The sequence below is a fragment of the Miniopterus schreibersii genome (assembly GCF_964146895.1).
Source record: "Miniopterus schreibersii genome assembly, chromosome: 4".
Lineage (NCBI taxonomy): Eukaryota > Metazoa > Chordata > Mammalia > Chiroptera > Miniopteridae > Miniopterus > Miniopterus schreibersii.
In genome coordinates this window covers 77,149,295-77,165,716 of record NC_138105.1, presented here as the reverse complement: position 1 = coordinate 77,165,716, position 16,422 = coordinate 77,149,295, and the positions used below count along the sequence as shown (strand labels likewise).

The 16,422-nt window shown below is 41.1% G+C and overlaps 1 protein-coding gene and 1 pseudogene across 4 annotated transcripts in view; both read left to right on the top strand.

The window, feature by feature from the left end:
• Positions 1–29: 29 nt before the first annotated feature.
• The window catches only part of LOC308556182 (tumor necrosis factor receptor superfamily member 10A-like), a 42,795-nt gene continuing 26,402 nt past the window's right edge, over positions 30–16,422 (top strand). For 2 of the 3 annotated variants that reach the window (XM_081135312.1, XM_081135311.1), the window contains exons 1-3: positions 35–496; positions 10,270–10,339; positions 10,745–10,948. The gene's annotated coding sequence lies outside the window, so the exon portion shown is untranslated. Of the gene's footprint in view, positions 497–10,269; positions 10,340–10,744; positions 10,949–16,422 lie in introns of all 3 variants that reach the window. The other variant, XM_081135310.1, reaches the window with a different exon arrangement.
• Positions 8,426–9,552, top strand: LOC308556538 (ubiquitin-conjugating enzyme E2 E3 pseudogene; annotated as a pseudogene). The gene has a single exon. The product of its transcript is annotated as a ubiquitin-conjugating enzyme E2 E3 pseudogene (transcript).

Below are 16,422 nucleotides of genomic sequence, written 5' to 3'. Positions count from 1 at the left end.
TACGTGCCTTATGGCGCATGCGTGGCCCTGCTCCAGGAGGCTGAATGGCGACTATTTTCGGAAGTCTTACAGCGCCTGCGTCGCTCCTTCTTGCAGCGGCTTGGTTCAGAAAGAAGCGTCGGTAGCGGTACCGCCCTTTCCAGAGTCAGTTTGTGGAAGCGTTTGGTAGCGGCAAGTGGTGTTGCCTCTAACTTGAGGTTTCAGGTAGTGGGCCGGCTGAGGTTTCATCTCTGTTAATAAATAGCTGTATGACCTCAGATCGGCCAATTTCCTCTCAGATTCCTCCTCTATAAATTAAAGGTTTCTACACTATGCTCATGAGGTTTTTTCTTAGCACCCACTTTCTAATTCTAAATTTAATATCTACTGTAGATGTATGACTTTAGGAGCTCTTTAGATCTGGAGAGTTCGAAGAACAAAATGTCATCCAAACATACCATGTCATGGAAGTGATATTTATTTGCTTATGCCCCAATGTGGCCTTTATTATGATGAGGTATGTTCCCTCTATTCCCACTTTGCTGAGAGTTTTAATCATAAGTGTGTGATGGATTTTGTCAAAAGCTTTTTCTGCATCTATTGATATAATAATATAATTTTTATCCTTCATTTTGTTTATATGGTATATTATGTTAATTGATTTGTGGATATTGCACCAACCTTGCATCCAAGGAATAAATCCCATTTGATCATGGTGTATGATTTTTTAAAATGTATTGCTGGATTCAGTTTCCTAATATTTTGTTGAGGATTTTAGCATCTATGTTCATCAGGGATCTTGACCTGTAATTTTCTTTCCTCGTACTGTCTTTTTTTTTTTTTTTTAAATATATCTTTATTGATTTCAGAGAGAGGAAAGGAGAGGGAGAGAGAGAGATAGAAACATCAATGATGAGAGAGTCATTGATTGGCTGCCTCCTGCATGCCCCCCACTGGGGATCGAGCCCACAACCCGGGCATGTGCCCTGACTGGGGATCCAACCCTGATCGCCTGGATCCTAGGTCAACGCTTAACCGCTGAGCCACACCTGGCTGGGCTTTTTTTTTTTTTTTTTAATATACTGTATCTTTATTGATTTCAGAGAGAGGAAAGGAGAAGGAGAGAGAGAGAGAGAGAGAAAAACATCAATGATTAGAATCATTGATTGGCTGACTCCTGCATTCCTTCTGCTGGGGATCGAGCCTGCAGCTCAGGCATGTGCCCTGACAGGGAATTGAACTGAGATCTCCTAGATCATAGGTCGATATGCTCAACTGCTGAGCCATGCTGGCTGGGCTCTTCGTACTGTCTTTATCTGGTTTTGGAATTAGGATAATGCTGCTGCCTTGTAAATGAGCTTGGGAGTCTTCCCTCTACTTGAACTTTTTGGAATTGTTTGAGAAGTAGTTGTTAGTTCCTTGAATGTTTGGTAAAATTCACCTGTGAAGCCATCGGGTCCAGGATTTTTGTTTCTTGGGACTTCTGCTTCAGTTTCATTAGTTGTAATCAGTCTGTTCAGATTTTCTGTTTCTTCTTTATTCAGTTTTGGGAGAGTGTATGTTTATGGAAATTTATCCATTTCTTCCACATTGTCCAATTTGTTGACATATTGTTATTTATAATGTTTTTTTATAATCCTTTGTATTTCTATGGTGTTAGGTATTACTTTCCCTCTTTTATTTCTGATTTATTTATTTGGGTCCTCTCTTTTTTTTCTTAATGAGCCTGGTTAAAGGTTTTCAGTCTTGTTTATCTTTTCAAAGAACCAGCTCTTGGTTTCCTCAATCTTTTGTACTTTTTTAAATTTTTAGATTCTACCTTGTTTATTTCTGCTCTGATCTTTATTGTTTCCTTTGTTCTACTCACTTTGGGCTTTGTTTGTTGTTCTTGTTCTAGTTTTTTTTTTTTTTAAGTGTAAGGCTGTATTGTTTATTTGAGATTTTTCTTGTACCTTGAGTTAGGCCTGAAATGCTATGAATTTCCCTCTTAGGACTACTTTTGCTGTGTCTCAGATTTGGGTTGTGTTCTCATTTTCATTTTTTTCAAGGTATCTTTTGATTTCTTCTTGATCTCATTGTTAACTCATTTATTGTTTAGTAACATGTTATTTAGACTCCATGTGTTTGAGTGTTTTTCAGTTTTTTTTCTTGTGATTGATTTCTAGCTTCTTACCATTATGGTCAGAGAAGATGCTTGATATGATTTCAGACTTCTTAAATTTATTGAGACTTGTTTTGTGTTCTAACATGTGGTCTCTCCTAGAAAATGTTTCATGTGTACTTGAAAAGAATATATATTCTGCTATTTGGGGGTGAAATACTCTGAAAATATCAATTAAATTCATTTGACCTAGTGTGTCACTTAAGGCCGCTGTTTCCTTGTTGATTTTCCGTCTGGAAGATCTATCCATTGATGTCAATGAGGTGTTAAAATCCCCTAGTATGACTGTATCACTGTCTATCTCCCCTTTTATATTCATCAAAATTTGCTTTATATATTTAAGTGCTGCTATGTTGGGTCCATAAATGTTTACAAGGGTTATATCCTCTTGTTGGATTGATCCCTTTATCAAGATGTAGTGTCCTTCTTTGTCTTTTATTATAGATGTTTTGAAGACTATTTTGTCCGAAATAAGTATTGGTACCTTAACTTTTAAAAAAATTTTCATTTTCATGAAATATCTTTTCCATCCCTTTACTTTTAGCTGTGTGCATCTTTTGTTCTGAGGTGGGTCTCTTGTAGACAGCATATATATGGGTCTTGCTTTCTTATCCATTCAGTTCTGTGTCTTTTGATTGGAGCATTTAAGTCATTTACATTTAAAGTGATTATTGATAGGTATGTATTTATTGCCATTTTATTCTTTATAACTATTTTCCTCCCCTTTTTTTTTCTTTCTTCTTAAAGAAGACCCTTTAACATCTCTTGAATACTGGTTTGGTGGTAAAGAACTCCTTTAGTTTGTGTTTTTTGTCTGGGAAGCTCTCTATTTCTCCTTCTATTTTAAATCCTAGCCTTGCTGGGTATAGTAGTCTTGGTTGAGATCCTTGCTTTTCATCACTTTGAATATTTCATACCAACCCCTTCTGGCCTACAAAGCTTCTGTTGAGAAATCAGCTGACAGTCTTTTTTTTTTTTTTTTTAATTTACTTTATTGATTTCAGAGAGAGGAAAGGAAAGGGAGAGAGAGAGAGACAGAAACATCAATGATGAGAGAGTCATTGATTGAGCCCACAACCGGGGCATGTGCCCTGACCGGGAATCGAACCCTGATTGCCTGGATCTTAGGTCGACGCTCAACTGCTGAGCCACGCCCGGCCGGGCTCAGCTGACAGTCTTATGGAAGCTCCCTTGTAGGTAACTATCTTTCTCTTGCTGCTTTTAAGAGTCTCTCTTTGTCTTTAACCTTTTGCATTTTGATTATGATGTGTCATGGTGTGGGCCTATTTGAGTTCACCTTGTTTGGGACTCTCTGCACTTCTTGAACTTGTGTGTCTTTTTATTCACCAGGTCAGGAAAGTTTTCAGTCATTATTTGTTCAAATAGGTTCTCAATCCCTTGTTCTCTCTCTTTTCATCATGGTACCTCTATGATGCCGATGTCATTACACTTTATGTTGTCCCAAAGTCCCCTTAGACTATCTTCATTTTTTCAAATTATTTTTTTCTTTTTGCTGCTCTGATTGGGTACTGTGTCTTCCAAATCACTCATTTGATCCTCTGCTTCATCTAACCTGCTGTTTATTCCTTCTAGCGTATTCTTCATTTTAGATATTGCATTCTTCATTTCTGACTGGTTCTTTTTTATGGTTTCTATGTCCGTTTTTATGCTTGTAATCTCCTTGTTGACGTTCTCAGTGAGTTCCTTCAGCATCCTTATAACCATATTTGAACTCTGTATCTGGTAGAGTGCTTGCCTCCATTTAATTTAGCTCTTTCTGGAGATTTCTCCTGTTCTTTCAGTTGGGGCATATTTCTTTGTCTCTCTCTGTTTTGGCTGCCCTTCTGTGTTTGTTTCTGTGCACCAGATAGATCTGCTATGTCTCCCAGTCTTGATAGGGTAGCCTTATATAGTAGGTGTCCTGTTGGATCCAGTGGCACAGTCTCCTTGATCACCTGAGCCGGGTGCTCCTGGAATGTCCCTTGTGTGCTTTATGTAAGCCCTCCTGTTGTAATTGAGTCCTGGTTGCTATTGGCCCATTCATGCATGGGGTCGATCCTCAGGCTGGCTGACTATAAGTGTCAACCCCCACCACAGTATTCGAGCTGCTATGAAAGCAGAGCATTCTGCACAGAAGGAGTAGCAAAGGTAATAAACACCTGTGTCTTTCAGAAATGGGAGGGGCTGACCGGCCAGGCGTGGCTCAGCGGTTGAGAGTTGACCTAGGATCCAGGAGATCGGGGTTCGGTTCCTGGTCAGGGCACGTGCCCAGGATGTGTGCTCAATCCCCTGTCGGGGACGTGCAGGAGGCAGCCGATTGGTGACTCTCTCATCATTGATGTTTCTATCTCTCTCTCTCCCTCTCCTTTCCTCTCTCTGAAATCAATAAATATATATTTAAAAAAAAAAAAGAAGAAATGGGAGGGGCCATCAAGGGCAGAACCTTGGAATGGGAGAGGCATGTAAGCACCAAGGCCACAGGGGCCACCCCTTCCTAAAACTCCATTGACACCATACCCTGAACATGCCTAAATGTTTAAACAATTCCATTTTCGGCCCAGCCACACTAGTCCTGGAACAAGACAACACACATAGCCTTGAGCTGGAAAAAAACAAGAACCCCAAGAATTGCTTCCTCTGTAAAATTATCCTGACATGAATGGAATACTATGGAGAAGAGTTTAATGGAAGAATAGAATTTTTTTCCTCTCACCTGAGGATATTTTTTTTATTGATTTTTAGAGAGAGGAAGGGAGAGTGAGGGAGAGGGAAGGAGGGACAGAGAAGCATTGATCAGTTGCCTCCCATACATGCCCTGACCAGGGATCAAATCCACAAGGTAGGTATGTGCCCTGACTGGAAATTGAACCTACAGACTTTTTGGTGTATGGGACAACAACACTCCAACCAACTGAGCCATCTGGCCAGGGCTAGTGGAAGAAGAATTTTATTTTTAAAACACACAAAAACAAAGCAGTAAAAGGACAAAACCTAATGTTTCAGCAATTCTAGGCCAGATCTCACAGCATTTAGGAATTGGTATTTCTGTGTGAGACTTGCATTCAGGAACAGATGCTTACATAAGGGCTAAGATCCATAAATAGTCAATCTGTGTCTAAAAGTTGTTCTGGGGCTCAGATTCACAAACCACCAGAAGAGAAAGGACTCATCTAGTACCAAGTTAGCAAACACATAACACAAATCAGAAGCACCATCCATCCACTCTCCCTCTCTGGGACCAGGGCAGACAGCGGGAACAGATCCCTGTCCTCTCTCCTGAGGCCAGATGGGGCTGAAGATTCACTAACATGACCGGAAATGGTACATGACATGGAACATATCTGACCTCCTATCTAACCCATGTCTCACCATCTCCACCCACATCCGTAGATGAGAAGTGACCCATGCATGACTGCTCAGTTTAGGGACACCCAGACACAGTTCGGCACATGGATACCACTTCCCTGCTTACTTGTAAACATCTACCTATATATAAATATTCAGCCCTGGCCAGATAGCTTACTTTGTTACAGCATTGTCCCAATCCACCAATGTTGCAGGTTTGATCCCCAGTCAGGGCACATACAAGACTCAACCAATGAATGCATAAGTAAGTGGAACAACAAATTGATGTTTCTCTGTCTCTCTCTCTCATCAATAATTAAATAAATTTTTTAAAAATACACCTGTCAAGTGGAAAAGAGTGGTCCCTGTAGAACTTTCCAGTCATCTAATCCTGGACAAGTTCAAACAGCATATGAGAGAACTGGGACCCACTAGGCTACTCCCACAGGTAGGGTTTTCCCCTCCTTTCTCTACATTTTTTTTCTGCATATTCCCATTCTGATCAATCCATGTAAAAATCTAATAAGTACATTTTCACAAGATTTCCATCCTCCTATAAACAAATAGAAAAATAGAAAGATGCACATCCCATAGTATTAAGCCATAGCTAGACATAAGGAAATGTATACCTATTAACATGGATGGATCTTACTGTATAATAAATATGAGTAAAAACTGCAAGCCTATTAGGATGAAAAAGTATTATGAATCGAAAAGAATGATATACTAAAAGACTCTCAGTACACATATGAACATACAACCATAATCCTTATACACAGTAGAGTTTTCTTATCAGCAACATTTCATAAAATGTACTCCATTATTAGTCACCTAGTCTATGATGTTTGTTATGATAGCCCAAGCCAACTAATACAGTTTTATAAGTGAGTTGTTCAACACTGACCTCACAGAGAGGGAGTTTGTAGACTTTGCCAGACAGACAATCTCTTGCACTTGGTGAAACTCTACTGCGAATCACCAATAAAACCAGATGAGTTTCTCCCTACACTTTTGATTTTCTATCCTGAGAACTTGGTTTTGGAAGTCAGCCTCCCTTCTGGTTTTCTGCCTGACACTAGTGCAGATAAGTTGGGCCTGTGTCTAGAAGTGGCCAACACAACTTAGGGACACACAAGCCAGTATATTCTTACTGACATGCTGACAGTTGTCCTGGGATTCTCTAAATCTAAATCCTCTTCTATCTCAGAGTCTTTGTCATGTTGAGAATTTCAATTTCAGTACCACCCAGTATTACAGATTAGCTGTCTCACTTTTGTAAAGGGACCAGAGTTTCATTCTTACTGCAAATTAGTTTCTTTTCTGCTATCTTCAGGTGGGGCATTGGATTAGGGTGCTGCATCTTCTGGGCCCTATTCCAGGGTGCCTCTTGCATCCATGGTTAAGTTGTTGTCGGTGGGAAATTAGGCTCTTCCATGGGATCTTTTTTTTTTTTAATATATCTTTATTGATTTCAGAGAGAGGAAGGAAGAGGGATAGAGAGATAGGAACATCAATGATGACAGAGTCATTGATCGGCTGCCTCCTGCACACGCCCAACTGGGGATTGAGCCGGCAACCCAGGCATGTACCCTGACCAGGAATCTAACCCCGATCGCCTGGATCCTAGGTCAATGCTCAACCGCTGAGCCACGCCCGGCCGGGCTTCCACGGAATCTTGAGAAAAGCATTTCAAGGATCCATGCACAGGAGATTGTGGTGTGGCTGGGTTTATTCTTTTTGTTGTTGTTAATCCTCACCCATATTTTTTCCATTGCTTTATAGAGAGAATGGAAGGGAGGGAAGGAGAGAGAGAGAGGAACAGCAATGTTAGAGAGACACATCAACTGGTTGCCTCCTGCATGCGCCCCAAGTGAACGGGGGCTGGGGCTCATACCTGCAACCTAGGCACATGCTCTCCACCAGGAATCGAACCCATAACCCTTTGGTGCATGAGCTGGTGCTCTAACCACTGAGCAACACTCGCCTGGGCTGGGTTTATTTTTGCCCTGGCTGGTTTATCTCAGTGGTTAGAGCGGGCCTGCAGACTGAAGGGTCCCAGGTTTGATTCCAGCCAAGGGCATATAGCTCCGTTGCATGCTCAATCCCCTGTCCTGGTTGGGGAGCGTGTGGGAGGCAGCCAATCGATGTGTCTCACATCGATGTTTCTCTCTCTCTCTCTTTCCCTCTCTCTCCCTCTTCCCCTCCCCTCACTTCCACTCTCTCTGAAAAGCAATGGAAAAAATACCCTCAGGTGAGGTTTAAAAAAAAATTAAAGGACAAATAATATGTAAGATTTTTAAAATGTTGTACATGGCTTATTGGAAGTGTATATTGAGCACTGGAAATAATTCATAGATTCCCAATGTCTGAAGTACCACTGCTTGACACCCCCACAGGGAACCATCACTCTTGGCTTGCCCAGTGTCACTGACTAGACACCTGCTACCCCTGAGAGTTTCCTGTTTGAACTTGGCTCTGAATCTTTGCAAGTTCCTTTCTAGAGCAGAATGAAATTTCTAAAACATTTCTTTTATAAAAAGAGAGAATAAATCCCTGAGGTATTCCAGGGCCCATTGGAATGACTCGAAGTCATCTCTCAGTTAAAAGTCTCCTAAAACTTGAATTTTGGGAAGGTTGTCAAATATATTTAACCAAAAGGTTATATCTTAAACTCTTTGTAAATCTAGGTAAAAACAAACATATATTTTATGGTAATAACTCTAAAAGACATTAATCAAACTTAAACCAGTTTTAAGATTAAATATTTTGTCCAGACCACAGAATTCTGCTTAATTTATATAAATAATTAATCTTTTTAGGCCAATAAAATATCACCCTTTAGTAATGCCATCCAGAGGCAGAAAACACACCACATATAACACACAGAAAAACATGTAAAGACTGTACACATGAATACTAATACCTAAAGACCATATATGTAATCCAAATTATTACTTTTTGTAGAGAAGATGCAAGAATTTTTTTATATAAACTTAAAAACTTTCACAAACTTTTATAACCTTCACAACATTTTACAAACCTTTCTACAACTTTCACAAACCTTCTTACCCACTTAGAAATAACTGTCCTTAGAATAACTTACTTTCTTCCTTTTCCCTCAAAAATGAATCTTCATACCTCATGCCTTCTATTATCACAACCATATAATTTCTTCCAACTTAACTTGAACTTTTAACTCTTAGAAGCCTCAATTTCCAATGATAACAGCATACATGACCAGCATTCCTTAGATTAAGGTTTATGAACACATTTTAAACACATTCTCACTTTCAAGAAACACACCTTCAACAAAGCACAAGCGATTACATCAATATCTCCAAATCTACTTTATGGACGTTCTGCAATGAAAAGACAAAAGTAGATGAGAGGGAAGGAAGAGTTTTTATCTCTCTCCCTCCCCTACACCTTAGTGGCCCGCCAGCTGGTCGGGTGGGTGGCCACGTTTTCCAAGTACTAACTTCATCAAGATGCCCAATGACAGGCAAAGGTCCAATGATGAGAGCCCCAGCACCAGCAGTGCTAGTTCAGATGCAGACCAGCGAGACCCAGCCTCTCCAGAGCCTGAAAAACAAGAAGAAAGAAAACCTTCTGCCACCCAGCAGAAGAAAAACACCAAACTCTAGCAAAACCACTGCTAAGTTATCCACTAGTGGTAAAAGAATTCAGAAGGAGCTAGTGAAACCACCCCGATCCTCCTCCTCACTGCAGTGCTGGGCCAAAAGGAGATAACATTTATACTTGGTCCACCAAGTTTTGCATATGAAGGTGTTTTTTCTGGATATCACATTTTCATCCGATTATCCATTTAAGCCACCAGAATCTATCACTGCAACATCAGTAGTCAGGGAGTCATCTGTCTGGACATCATCGAAGACAACTGGAGTCATGCTTTGACTGTTTCAAAGGTTTTGCTGTCAATTTGTTCTCTTTTGACAGACTGCAACCCTGCAGATCCTCTGGTTGGAAGCATAGCCACTCAGTATTTAACCAACAGAGCAGAACATGACAAGATAGCCAGACAGTGGACCAAGAGATATGTGACATAATTCACATAATTTGTATGCAGTGTGAAGGAGCAGAAGGCATCTTCTCACTGTGCTGCAAATCTTTTTTTTTTTTTTTTTAATATATCTTTATTGATTTCAGAGAGAGGAAGGGAGAGGGAGAGATAGAAACATCAATGATGAGAGAGTCATTGATTGGTTGCCTCCTGCTCGCCCCCCACCAGGGATTGAGTCCGCAACCTGGGCATGTGCCCTGACCGGGAATTGAACCCCAATCACCTGGGTCCTAGGTCGACACTCAACCGCTGAGCCACGCCAGGCTGGGCTGCAAATCTTTATAAAAGCCTTTACAATGTAGACTTCTGTGTATATGTTATACTGATTCTACTCTCTGCTTTTATCCTGTGGAGACGGGGAGACGCCCCAAAAAGGTAAATGCTATCAATAGTAGAACTTTGTAGCTGTAGATTAGTTATGTTTAAAATGCCTACTTGCAAGTCTTGCTTCTTTGGGATATCAAAATGTATTTTGTGATGTACTAAGGATACTGGTCCTGAAGCCTACCAGATATTATAGTGCATTTTAGCCTAATTCATTATCTGTATAAGTTATAAAAGTTGCTATGGATGACTAGGAATTATGTCATTTGTATTAAACCCAGATCTGTTTCTGAGTATGTGGTTAATGCTGCTATGAAAAATGTTGTACATTTTACGTTTTTCAGTTTGTAATGAGAGGATTTCCTTTTACCTTTTGTAGCTCAGAGAGCACCTGATGTGTCATCTCAAACACAATAAACATGTTCCTGAAGGCATAAAAAAAAAAGCAGGTGAGAAACTTAAGACTGTCTAGCAATCAGTGTTTTAGTATTTCATGTGATTTCAAAATATCTAAATATTCAGTAACTTTAAAATTCACTAATTTAAAAAGGGCCCGGCTGGGCATGGCTCAGTGGTTGAGCATTGACCTAGGATCCAGGGGATCATGGTCTGATTCCTGGTCAGGGCACATGCCTGGGTTTTGGGCTCGATCCCCCTCAGGGGTGTGTAGGAGGCAGCCAATCGATAACAACTCTCTCATCATTGATGTTTCTATCTCTCTCTCTCTCTTCTTCTCTCTGAAATCAATAAAAATATATTTTAAAAATAAAAAAATAAAAAGGAAACCCTGAAATATGTTTATTTAATTGATGGCTAAGGTGGTGTTGTTCTTGTTTTGCTTTTCTTTCAATAAGGACTACCTCCCAGAAACTTGCATTTTAAAAGATGGCCCAAAAGGGAAGATGGCGGCACTGTGAGAAGCAGCAGAGGCCCTCGCTCCCAGCCACAGACTCCATTTACTCCTAAAATACTATGTAGCCAGCTTGGAAAAACCAGAAAAACATACCTGAGTGGACGGAGTGCGAGTAGAGAGCATTGAAGAAATATCATAGAGTCCGGTAAGAGAGGGGGGTGTAGAAAGGGGGATCCCCCCTGACACCAGTGCTGGGCTCCGAGGCTTGGAGGCTGCAAAGCTCCCTCCCCTCCCCTTGGAGTGTGGACTGGCCTCCAAAAGTGGGGATCTCACACCTGGAGTGGAGGAGAGGGGAAGGAGCGCCCCGCATGGTAGGCAGAGGGACCCAGGGAAGCAGTGAGTCCACGAGGAGGGGACAGTGCCTTCCTAGGAAACAAAGCTGCTTGTGGCGGATGCGACCAGCATCTAATGCTCAAGGTGCCGACCATAGGAAAGGCTGTCCCAAAGTGTGTGGCACCTGAGTAGTAAGGGACCAGAGGACTGTGCTGAGCAGCTGCATACAGGGACCCTCTGGCTCCCTGTGGGGCACTGTGTTGAGCCCCAGAAAGCACTGAATCTGTGTGGCGTGGGGGAGGGGAGGAGAGCCCTCCTGCCCTGAGCTCCCGGTGCCAAGAGGCTGGGACCTGTGACCAGACCTGAGGGGTGCTGTGGTGGCCCTGAGCTCCCAGTGGGGAGCGTCTAGGATTTGTGACCAGCCCTGAGGGTGCCCAGGTGGCGCGTGGAGCCACCCCAACTTTGCTGAGTCCAGCGGTGTGGGGAGCTGCATGGAGCTGACTTTGGGTCCCCTCCCGCTGGGTGCCTGGCGCGTGGGACCCTGTAGGGCAGACTCTCTGCTTGTGCGTTGCTTTGTGCCTTTTTAAGTTCTGATTGGAACTCCCACCTTCCCAGTGTGCATTGGGCGGACAGACTGTTTGAGGGGACCCCTGGTGCGACCAGCCAATCAGAGCTGGGCAGGGAGGAGCGGGGCCCACCTGCCTCTCCTGCAGCCAGGAGCACTGCTCCCAACAGGAAAGGGGCGGGGTCCGGCTCACTGAGGCCCCAGACACCCCCGCAGGGCACAGCCCTGAGGGGGAAGGAAGAGCAGCTCACAGGAGGGCTTTACAGGAATAAGACTCTCAGGGACTATTGTTTGGGAACTGGAGGAAATGATGAAAACCCCTGCTGGGGGCTGGGCAGGCAAAGAGCTCACTGGAATGTTCTTTAATCAAACCCACTCAGCCCAGGCTGCTGAAACGGCCCAGACAGAAAAGGCAACAGACTGAAGTGAGTCTGGAACTGCAGCAGGCCAGAGCATGGGGAACTAGAATCAGAGGACAGGGTAGGGACTGAGGAGCTGGTGGTGGAGCAGAGACTAACTCCCGCTCAGTGAGTGCTTGACAGCGAAACCTCTAAGTAAGGGGAGTGATACCCTGAGCTACACTAGCCACCCTGCACCCTAAAGACTCTACAGAAGACTCTGGAGTAAGACCAGGCAACTACAAAGTTGGAAAGTAGCTGACAAGAGGAGGTGGTCCACAGAGAGCTTCAGATTAACCATCTACCTAAGGACACCAGAGCCAAACCTAGACAGCTCCTGACATTGGCTGATACACAAGTACCTCCCAGGAGAGTGGAAATCAGCACACAAAACAGTGAGCCACAGACGACACAAGCTGCCAGAAGAAACTCACCTGATTGTCTTTTTTTTTTGTTTTTGTTTTGTTTTGTTTTGGTTTTGGTTTTTTTTTAATGATTGTGTATGTGTTTGTTTGTTTTTTCTCTTTTTCCCTTAGGAAGAAGAGAAAGGGGGAATACATTTATTTGTTTTTTCTTTTTTAAATTTTATAGTAATTTTTTAAAAAACATTTTTTGCCAGGTCGGGCATGGCTCAGCGGTTGAGCGTCGACCTAGGATCCAGGCGATCCGGGTTCGATTCCCGGTCAGGGTACAATGCCCGGGTTGTGGGCTTAGTCCCCAGCCGGGGGGCGTGCAGGAGGCAGCCAATCAATGACTCTCTCTCATCATTGATGTTTCTATCTCTCTCTCTCTCTCTCTCTCCTTTCCTCTATCTGGAATAAAGATATATATTTTTTTAAAAACATTTTTTAACTAAATTTTTTTTTTTTTTTATAAAAGAATTTTGTTTTGCTTAGCTTGTTTTTAGTTTTGTTTCTCTGTTTTGTTTTATTCATTTACTTTGTTTTGTTTTATCCTTGCTTCTACTATCAAGACTTTCTTGATATCCCTGCTTAATGACTGGGACTTTATCATTATAACCAAGTTTACTGCTTTCCTCTGTAGTTTCCCCCACATCTCTTACCAGACTCCCTCCCTGCCCAGGCTTTATCTCTCTCCTCTCGATCCATTGGCATAACTTTTTTTCTTCTTTTTTCTTTTTCTTCTTTTCTTTCATTCTTTTGTTATCCTCCATTCTGTCTTCCTGTCTTTTTGTTTGATTGTTAGTTTATCTTATTCTCTTTATTGTATTTTTATTTTCTCATTTTCAACTATTTATTCCTATTCTCTCCCTTAATTTTTTGCTGGCCCTTCTTTCAGAATCTTTTCTCTGCCTCGGTTATCTCCCAGTAGTTTCTCTATTTTTTACATTTTAGTTTATTATTTTCTAAATTTTCATCACTGTTAACAACAATATACATCTCTGTCTCTAAGCGTTACTTTTCTTTCTCTCTGTTTTTTTTTGTGTGTGTTCTCCCTTTACTCTTCCAGTTCTATCTTTACTTTGGTTGTTTTCACTGTGACTGTCAAGATATTTTGTAAGATACCTCTTGTTTCTTGGAAGTTTAGTTGTGTATTGCCCTGCCTTGCCAGCACCCGTACAACAGTTTACACGATGAAGTTGGGGCTGAGACACAGCCAACCTGAGAGGAGAGTCCTCCCAAAGACTGGTCAATGACAATCTAGACCCAACCACAACAGGAGAACATAAAGAAACCACAAAAGGGACACCCACAAAAGGGACACACCTTGAGCAAAGAGCTCAGAAGTATAAGGAAGACATATCTCTGGGCTCCACTGGACCCACAAGACAAAATCCCATTCCACAAGACTGGGAGACAGCAAATATATCTAATATATAGATACAAACACTAAGACCTACCAAAATGGGGAGACAAAGAAACAACCCCCAGAAAAAGGGACATCTGTAATACTTTAAACAAAAATAAAAATTATAAAAAGTTAAAAAAAAAAGAAAGAAATGAGGAAATTAAAAAAAAAACAACAACAAAACAACCCCCAAATTAAAGAAAAGGAAACATCACCAGAAAAAGTCTTTGATGAAATGGAGTTAAGCAAGCTATCAGAAACAGAGTTCAGAGTATTGATGATGAAAATGTTCCAGGAACTTAAAGAGAAAAACAAGGCAACAGAGGATAAGATCGAGGACTTTAGGGAAAACATGATAAAAGAGATACATAACATAAACAAAAATCAGACAGAAATAAAGAATGCTGTATCTGATATCAAGAATACACTGGAAGGAATTAAAAGCAGGCTCAATGAAGCAGAGGATAGAATAAGTGACTTAGAAGACAAGGTAGAAAAAATCACACAATCAGAGCAGCAAAAAGAAAAAACACTTAAAAAGCATGAGGACAGTCTAAGGGAACTTTGGGACAACATGAAGCACAACAACATTCGCATTATAGGAGATCAGAGGGGGAGGAAAGAGAGCAAGGGATAGAGAACTTGGTGGAGGAAATGATTACAGAAAACTTCCCTATGCTGGCAAGGGAGAAAACCACACAAGCTCAGGAAGCACAGAGTGTTCCAAACAAGAAGGACCCAAAGAGACCCACTCCAAGACACATCATAATTAAAATGGCAAATGTCAAGGACAAAGAGAAAATATTAAGGGCTGCAGGAGAGAGACAAGCAGTGACTTACAAGGGAACCCCTATAAGGCTGACAGCTGATTTCTCAACAGAAACTCTTCAGGCCAGAAGGGAGTGGCATGAAGTTCTCAAAGTAATGAAAAGCAAGAACATGCAACCAAGATTGCTTTATCCAGCAAAGCTATCATTTAAAATTGAAGGTGAAATAAAGAGCTTCCCAGACAAAAAAGGCCAAAGGAGTTTAGTACCACCAAACCAGCAATGCAAGAAATGCTAAAAGGACTGCACTAAGAAAAAGAAGGAATAGTGAGAGAAAGGTACGTCAGCATAAAGGGAAAAAATGGCATTAAATAAGTTTATATCAAGAGTAACCTTAAATGTAAGCAGAATAAATGGTCCAATCAAAAGACATAGGGTAGCTGAATGGATATATGGGAGAACCCAAATATATGCTGTCTACAGGAGACCCACCTGAGAGCAAAAGACTCACACAGGCTAAAAGTGAAGGGATGGAATAAAATATTCCATGCAAATGGAAAGGAAAAGAAAGCTGGAGTAGCAATTCTTATTTCTGACAAAATAGACCTCAAAATAAAGACCATAACAAGAGACAAAGATGGTCAATACATAATACTAAAGGGATCAATCCAACAGGAGGAAATAACCCTTATATAAACATTTATGCACCCAATATAGGAGCACCTAAATATATAAAAAATTTCTTGGGGGACTTTAAGGGGGTATTGACAGCAACACAATCATAGTGGGGGACTTTAACACCCCACTGTCAGCATTGGACAGATCATCAAGATAAAAAATCAACAGGGAAACACAGACCTTAAATGACTCACTAGACCTAATGGATTTAATTGACCTTTACACAACATTTCATCTTAAAGCAGCAGAATACACATTCTTCTCAAGTGCACATGGAACATTCTCAAAAATAGACCACATGTTAGGGCACAAGGCAAGTCTCTACAAATACAAGAAGACTGAAATCATTCTCGGATCACAATGCCATGAAACTAGAAATCAACCACTGTAAAAAACTCAAAAATATTCAAACACATGGAGGCTAAACAGCATGTTATTAAACAATGAATGAATTACCAATGAGATTAAGGAAGAAATCAAACACTTCATGGAAAGTAACGAAAATGAACAGACAACAACCCTAAATCTATGCGACACGGCAAAAGCAGTCTTGAGAGGGAAATTCATAGCATTACAGGCCTATCTCAAGAAACAAGAAAAAGATCTAATGAACCATCTAACACAACAACTAAAAGAACAAGAACAAGAACAGCAAGAAAAGCCCTGAGGAAGTAGAAGGAAGGAAATAATAAAGATCAGAGCAGAAATTAATGATGTAGAGACTAAAAAAAAAAACAATACAAAAAGTCAATGAAACCAAGAGCTGGTTCTTTGAAAAGATAAATAAGATTGGTGCACCTTTAGCCAGACTCACTAAGAAACAAAGAAAGAGGACCCAAATAAAAAAATCAGAAATGAAAGAGGTGATATAACAAACTGACCCAACAGAAATACAAAGGATTGTAAGAAAATACTACGAGCAACTATATGCCAACAAATTGGACAACATGGGGGAAATGGACAAATTCCTAGAAGCATACAACCTTCCAAAGCTGAATCAAGAAGAGGCAGAAAACCTGAATAGGCTGATAACAACTAATGAAACTGAAGCAGTAATCAAAGAACTCCCAGCAAACAAAAGTCCTGGACCAGATGGATTTACAGGCGAGTTTTACCAAACATTCAAAGA